The following is an 8,384-nucleotide window of genomic DNA, read 5'->3' on the forward strand; positions in this document are numbered from 1 at the left end:
CTGCGCGCAATGCTCACTGTTCATCCCAGAGGCAGCATCGATCGGCTTCAGTTAGCAGCAGTAGCGAAGGAATCGCTCCATCGGGTTCAGTTAACAGCCATCGATCGATCGCTCGGGTTCTGTAACGCATAGCCTGCAGTGCAATCGCGCGGTTTCAGTTAGAGCCCAATGTCTCGCTCGGCTTCAGTTAGAGACAACGCCTCGCACACACACGCGCGTACGTACGAGAGAAACGCGCATCGCTCGGCCCCGACCTTCCATCGTAACCGGCAACTCCCCGAAATTTTCCTCCCCCTCGCTTCTACCACGGTTTTTTCCGTCATGGCCGGCCCAAAGAATGTCATGTAGCTGCGTCTCCGGACCGCCCATGACGAAAAGCCCATTTTCTATCATGATTTTTTGTCATAGAAGTTGGAGCCCACCACATCTATGATGATACCGGGTTTTGTCACAATTATCGTCATAGAAGTGTCATATGTATGACAGAAAAAAAATTGTTCGGCCCAAAATGTCACGGATGTGTCTTTTTTTGTAGTGTATGGCAATACCAGGAGTGCCCCATCACTGTGAAATTGTGCTTCAGGCCGGGGCGGAGCCTCATGATGTCTGCCGCATTCCTGAAATCCCAGGTCGGCCTCCCCATGTTGTGCAGCGGAGCGATTCGGGGACGGATGAAATCCGCCCCGATCATCTCAAGGGTGAGCCCGACCTTGGTGAGGCGGCGAATCCTGGTGATGGCGATCGAAAACTTCTTGTCGTTGGCGTCAAGGTTGCTCCATTCCGCGCTGCGGATTGGTGGCTCCCGACGAACGGCACGACAGAACTCCGGGGCGTTCTTCTCCACAATCCAGCACCACCGGCCCCGCCAATCCTCCCACCTCTCCTTCAGGGCACCCTCCGGGTATGCGCCTTTCTCCTGGGCCCTCAGGATCTAGGCAATGCTCCCGGAGAGGGAGACCCCAGGTTGGAGCGGGGGTAGAAGTAGTGGCGGAAGTGCGCCGTGCTGGGGAGCACCCCGGTGAAGCCCTCGCAGAGATGAGCGAAGAACGCCAAGCACGCCACAGCATTTGGCGTGAGATCCAATAAATGGAAGCCAAAAGTGTGCATGACATCATTGAAAAAATTAGAGAAAGGGGGGAAGAGCCCGCAGAAGAAGAAGTCGACGAAAAATTGATACTGTTCTGAGACGGTCTTGTCGCAATTGGCAGGGAGGACACGGGTGGCGGGGTGCCCTGTCGTCACCGTCTCCCACAAAGGCTTGAAGTAGTCCCTCAGATCGAAGACGTTGATTGACGACGAGGAGAAGTAGGCATACTGCACCCGCTGAGGGAGTCCTGGATAAGGATGTATCCGTACAGCCGGACTATATACTTTGGCCAGACTGTTGGACTATGAAGAAACAAGATTGAAGACTTCGTCCCGTGTCCGGATGGGACTCTCCTTTGCGTGGAAGGAAAGCTTGACGATTCGGATGATAGATCTCCTTCTCTGTAACCGACTCTGTGTAACCCTAGTCCCCTCCGGTGTCTATATAAACTGGAGGGTTTAGTCCGTAGGACTAGAACAATCATAATCATAGGCTAGCTTCTAGGGTTTAGCCTCTACGATCTCGTGGTAGATCAACTTGTAAAACTCATATCATCAAGATCAGTCAAGCAGGAAGTAGGATATTACCTCCATAGAGAGGGCCCAAACCTGGGTAAACATCGTGTCCCCAGTCTCCTGTTACCATTAGCCTTAAACGCACAGTTCGGGACCCCCTACCCAAGATCCGCCGGTTTTGACACCGACATTGGTGCTTTCATTGAGAGTTCCTCTGTGTCGTCGCTACAAGGCTCGATGGCTCCCTCAACCTTCAACAACGCCATCCAGGGTGAGACTTTTCTCCCCAGATAGATCTTCGTGTTTGGCGGCTTCGCACTATGGGCCAACTCACTCGGCCATCTGGAACAGATCGACAGCTACGCCCCTGCCCATCAGGTCAGGTTCGGAAACTTGAATTACACGGCCGATATCCGTGGAGACTTGATCTTCGACGGATTCGGGCCTACATCAGGAGCGTCGAATAGTCACGACAAGCACGACATAAATCTGTCGTTGGACAGTATTCGGGATATCGCCCCTGCAGCTGCTCCGGACCTAAGTCCGGGGCAGATCGCGTCATCCGAGGACGGGTGGATGGACCCCTCCACGGAGACCGCATACTCTTCGGCGATAGATCTGAACACAGATTCCACCGTTAATAGAATCTGTGTCACCGGACCCCCGGACTTGTGTCCAGATGTGGGTTCTGAACCCCCCGCGCCCAGGCCCATCGAGTCTGATTGGGCTCCAGTAATGGAGTTGATCGCCGCGGATATCTTTCAACACTCCCCCTTTGGCTATGTGCTAAATTCATTAAGGTCTCTCTCTCTGTCAGGAGATTCCTGGCTGAACTATGTCCGGCTCGAGCGGGAAGCAGGCGACGAAGAAATTCGTTACCCACCCACCACCCACTTAATAGCCATTGTCGATGATTTGACCGACGTGCTTGACTTCGACTCCGAAGACATTGATGGTATAAACGACGATGCAGGAGAAGAATAGGAACCACCGCCCACATGGCGCTGGACAGCCACCTCTTCATATGATATATATATATGGTGGACACCCCCAAAGAAAACAATGGCGATGAGGCAACAGAAGATAACCCCTTAGGGAAGAAATCAATGCATGGGCGTCATCGGCGCCGCTCTAAGCCCCACCACAGCAATACTGGCAAAAGAGAAGAAAACAATCCAGATGGTGCCGAAGAGGAATACAATCCTGATCAGCCTACCTTCGAGCAGGCCGAAGAGGAACACGGGCAGGTCAGCCCAGATGAACAGGTGACAAACAGATACTTTGAGGAAGACAACTATATGCCTCCCTCCGAAGACGAGGTGAGCCTCGGCGACGATGAATTCGGCATACCGGAGGATCCCATAGAGCAGGAGCGCTTTAAGCGCCGGCTTATAGCCACTGCAAGAAGCCTGAAAAAGAAACAGCAGCAACTCCAAGCTGATCAAGATCTGCTCACAGACAGATGGACCGAGGTCCTGGCGGCCGAGGAATACGGACTCGAGCGCCCCACCAAAGGTTACCCAAAGCACAAGTTGCTACCTCAACTAGAGGAGGAGGCCGTAGAGCCTTCACTACCAGCACAAGATGAGGCTGACCGGCCACCTCGTGGCCGGAATAAAACGGCATATTGGACCGAATACTAGTCAGCACCCCTACGCCAGTTCACTATGGCCCGGGGCAATACGCAGGACCTGCGAAATCTATTGGAAAACAAAGCAGGACAGTCACGATCGATCTACGGATCACGGGGGCGTGCCCCAACATTTGACGACGACCGTCATGCCGGATACACTTCCAACAAGTCCGGCCGGGCCAAACATAACCAGTCAGACTTAGTCGCACTGCATAGCGACATAGCCCGGCACAGAGGCGCCGCACACCCCCTCTGCTTCACTGATGAGACAATGGATCACGAATTCCCATAAGGGTTTAAACCCGCAAACATCGAATCATACGATGGTACAACAGACCCCGCGGTATGGATCGAAGATTTCCTTCTCCACAATTACATGGCCCGCGGCGATGATCTACATGCCATCAAGTACCTTCCCCTTAAACTCAAAGGACCAGCCCGACACTGGCTGAATAGCCTGCTGGCGAACTCCATCGACAGTTGGGAAAACCTGGAGGACGTGTTCCTCAACAACTTCCAAGGCACCTATAGGCAATCACCGGATGCTGATGACTTAGGTCACATTACCCAACATCCCAGAGAGTCAGCCAAGAGATTCTGGACTCAGTTCCTAATAAAAAAGAACCAAATCGCCGATTGTCAGGATACCCAAGCCATAGCAGCCCTCAAACATAATATCCGGGACGGAGTGGCTCGCCCGATACCTCGGCCAAGAGAAACCAAAGTCCATGGCGGCCCTAACGACACTCATTACCCACTTTTGTGCGGGCGAAGATAGCTGGCTGGCTCACAGTAACAAAGCAAACACCCCTGGCACATCAGAGGCCAGAGATAGCATCCATAAACCTCGACGCAACAAACATAAGCGTCCCAAGAATAATGATGATGCCCGCGACACGGCAGTCAATGCCGGATTCCGTGGCTCTCAGTCCGCTCGGCGGAAAAAGCCACTTCAAAAAAGAAATTTGGGCCCATCCGTCCTGGACCGCATACTCGACCGCCCATGCCGAATTCATGGTACGCTAGGAACGGCAGCCAATCATTCCAATAGAGAATGTCAGGTCTTGAAACAAGCTAGCCGGTCACATGCCGAAAACAATAAAGGGGTCTCAAAGCAATGCAATATAGAGCAAAAGAAACTCCTACGCAAACCAACACGATGAGCGTTATAAACACCACCATAGAGGTTGTCTCCGGATTACCAAATAATCACCATACTAGAGAGTCAGTCTTCGACACTATCCCCCTATACAGTAACTATTACATACTGCCGGGACGAACCACGTTGGCTCAATTCAACATGGTACCATACCAGGCCCACGTGACATAGTCACAATTACGGGCAAGGGTTAACCCCACTTCGGCGCCGAAGAGCATACGGCCACTGAAGTAGCAAGTTGTGCCTCTTTACCGAACCTCGATTCGACAGCCAACCCCCGGACACCAATAAAGGAGTCCAAACTACTTCATGGCAGGATAGCTCGGCTCGACCAGGCGCCAGCCAAACACCCCGGCATAAGTTGGGAAGGGCCACACCGTGCGGTTCAACCGCTCCGTGGAGCACATACGTCCCTCAGTATTTTCTTTGCAGGTTCCCTTTTACGGATAATAGGACTGGCGCCATGAAATCATCTCGGGCGTGTAAAGGGGGAATGTTTGAACATTCCCCCCGAAGACAATCCGGACATACTTCGGATTCACACACCAGCTCCTTCCCGCCCGGTCTAAGCAGGTCAAGCCGTCATACCTCCTTTTTTATAACATGAACAGTACCCATACGTATAGATGTATTACTCGAATACAACATGTAGAGTTATATGACGCTTATCCGCTATCATTTCTCATTGACATTTTTAAACGGCATCCGAATATCGTGTTATGCCTTAAAACGCCAAGGGGCTTCATTGTACCCGCACTATGGAAACAAAGTCCGACCACCTTCTCGATCGCTCGGCACCCGAACTTATAGCATTATATGCATCAGCTCCGAATCATGTCTTGGGTCATTAGTTGGGTTTGCCCGGCTCCCATGTTTTGGTACCTTATGTTCTGCAATATCGGCTAAGGTAGCGCTGGGAGAACTACTGCGATTGTGTCCTCGTTCTTTCGGACGAGCACCTCAGTAGAGAAAGCCGAAAACTGACTATCATGATAAGGCTAAAGCTGGTTAGCTGTTTGAGAGGTTGTAAAATCTTTAAGGATTTATTCCACATAATGCCATAATAAATGCAGAGTGCGACTGATCGGTCTACCGATCAGGTGCTGTTAGAGCCCCTCGTGCGGTCTTCCGAACACCAGGGGATGCGCCTACCATACTCGAATTCCTATGGCTAAGTGAGAGTGATAAAGCCCTATTGTCTAATTGCCTAGTTCGCTATGCTGAACACCTTCTTTATGGACCCAAGAATGGGGTAAAGAGTGTTCAGGTGTATCCCGAACACCCTCGTACTTCCTACATGGGGGCAGAAGCCGACGACTGGCCAACTCTCAAGATTAATATATAAAACGGCCGCGTAGGAGGAAAAACTTTCATATAATAGGCAAATACATAAATAAAGGTGACTTTGTTCTACCTTACAAAGGACAGCATGATTGCCTTCATGGAAATACAATGTCTTTGGTACATTTCTCTGCCACAAGGCGGGATCCTTTCAGGACACCATCGTAATATAGTTCGGGCTTGCGGTGCTCCTTCCCCTCGGGTGGTCCCTCGGTCATCAGCTTTTCAGCATCCTGCTTTCCCCAGTGCACTTTCGCGCGGGCAAATGCCATTCGATCACCTTCTATATAGACCAACCGCTTAATAACGTCAAGCCGAGGACAAGCACTCACAATTCGCTTCATGAGCACAAACTAACTGCTCAGAATGGGCTCGGCGGGCCATAGCCGGACAATCAAATCCTTCTGTCTAGTTCGGCCGCCAGGTGCAGTTCGACCAGCTGCTTCGGCTGATCGACAAATGGCACTGGATAATTTGGCGCCAAATACTGCGACCAGAAAAGCTTTTCCGCAGTCTTCTTCTCCTCAGCTCGATAGAATTGAGCAGCATCAGATATGTTGCGCGGAAGATCCGCAAGCGCCCCTGGAAATCAGAAGTCAATTTGTCACCTTGAAATTCTCCTGTTACGGCATAAACAATCGCTTTGAATAAGAAAAAAGCCTAACCAGCCGCAATCTTCCTCGCCTCCTGAATGTCCTTCAGAGCACCTTGGGCTTCCTCCCGAGCATCAGTTGCGGCTTGGAGATCTTGGGCGAGTTTGGATTCTTTCAATGATAGACTCTGCTCCAAAGTCTCGCTTTTCTGCACAGCCTCATGAAGCTCTCGTTCAGCTTCAATGACCCTGGCCTCGTGCTTCTTGTGAAGGGCCAGCTCCGCGGCTGCCTTCTTTTCGGCTAAGGCCACAGTCTTCTTCAATGCCTTAATTTCGGCATTCGCCCCTAGAGCGTGCAATATATATACTTTCATTAGGCACACCTACTTAATTGTGCTAAACTTAATAAGGTTTCGACATACCTTGATTGTCCTCCAACTGCTTCTTCACCCGGCCAAGTTCTTCTGCGGCCGGCTCCAGACTATGCTTCAGTCCAGACACTTCCGCAGTATGAGAGGCGGCAGTCGCTGCAGATGCATGTTTATAAAGAAAGGGGTCTATGTCATGCACTGAGTCTCCTATGGACGGAAATTTGATCCCCTGTCCGGTTCCTTCTTTCACCGGACAGTGTATCAGGGGCTACTATCTATACTATGACAAATCTTCTAAAAACTCCTAAAACATACCTCCAAGCCTTTTATAAGGCTGATGCGGGATTCATTCAGTCCACTTTCAGCGGCCTGAACCTTCTCAATCACCACGTCCATAAGGGTGCGATGTTCATCGATGATGGAAGCACTCTTTAGCGCTATTGATAAGCTGCCCTGCACCTCTGGTTGGACAGAGGTTGCCGGCGGAGCGGGATCACCCCCTCTAGTCAAGGGGAACTGCCTGTCTAATCCCGGAGCCCCAAAGGTCTCCGGGATTCTGTCCGGCTGTGGGCCGAATCCAAGATCGCCCCCGCCGTCGACACTCAGGGGAGCTGCCACTCTGGTGTATCCGGCCCCTGAGGTTTGCCCCTCCTGGTCTAGCTCCTTTTGGGACAACACCTCGGTGTCATGCCCGAGCTTCGAGGAAAGGGCATTCGGAGGTGTCTCGCTCTCTAGGGCATCTGAGCTCAACGAATCCTCCAATGAGGACTATTGGGCGTGAGACCTAGCCGGGCTGCAAAAAGTATGACACCAATTAATTTATTATGCCTCAATAATCCTGGACGCATACATGTGTTCAGATTTCGTGCACTCACGAGTTTTCCAGGGGCTGGACCCTAGGATCCCACTCCGAGCTGCTGTCGGTAGCCGTAGTGGACGCTTCTGGCAGGAGAGTTTTTCCCCTGTTAGGCAATTTGGCCTCCCGAGATGAGGAGGCCATCCTTTTCTTTCCTCCCCCCGTGGGGGACTCGTCTTCTTCCTCCTCTTCTTCCTCTTCAGAGGAGAGATGGGTATTGGAGTCTTCAGATTTTGTGTCCGAAGCACCGTGATGACGGAGGCCACTCCTGGTCTCCTTGGCCTCTTTATAGGCCTCTTTCTTTGGCGCCTCATAAGGCGCCGGGACCAGCATCTTCGTCAGAAGTGGTACGGCTGGTTCATCTCGCAGCGGGGCTGGACAGTGTATCCGCCCCGCCTTCTTCGTAGATCCCTAAGATAATTGTGGGAAGCGCGTTAGGGCATCTTGCCCGGTGTGACGCCCTCGTTTCAATCGTACACTAATCATACACGCAAATGTGTACGATCAAGATGAAGGACTCACGGGAAGATATCACAACACAACTCTAGACACAAATTAAAATAATACAAGCTTTATATTACAAGTCAGGGGCCTCAAGAGCTCGAATACATCAGCTTGAATACAAAAGAGTCAGCGGAAGTAACAATATCTGAGTACAGACATAAGTTAAACAAGTTTGCCTTAAGAAGGCTAGCACAAAAGCATCTATGATCGAAAAGGCAAGGCCTCCTGCCTGGGAGCCTCCTAACTACTCCTGGTCATCGGCGGTCTCCGTCACGTGATAGTAGACGCCCTCGGTGTAGTAGCAGTCATCAAAGGTGGCATCTGGC

Source organism: Triticum aestivum, chromosome 5B (assembly GCF_018294505.1).
Source record: "Triticum aestivum cultivar Chinese Spring chromosome 5B, IWGSC CS RefSeq v2.1, whole genome shotgun sequence".
Taxonomy (NCBI): domain Eukaryota; kingdom Viridiplantae; phylum Streptophyta; class Magnoliopsida; order Poales; family Poaceae; genus Triticum; species Triticum aestivum.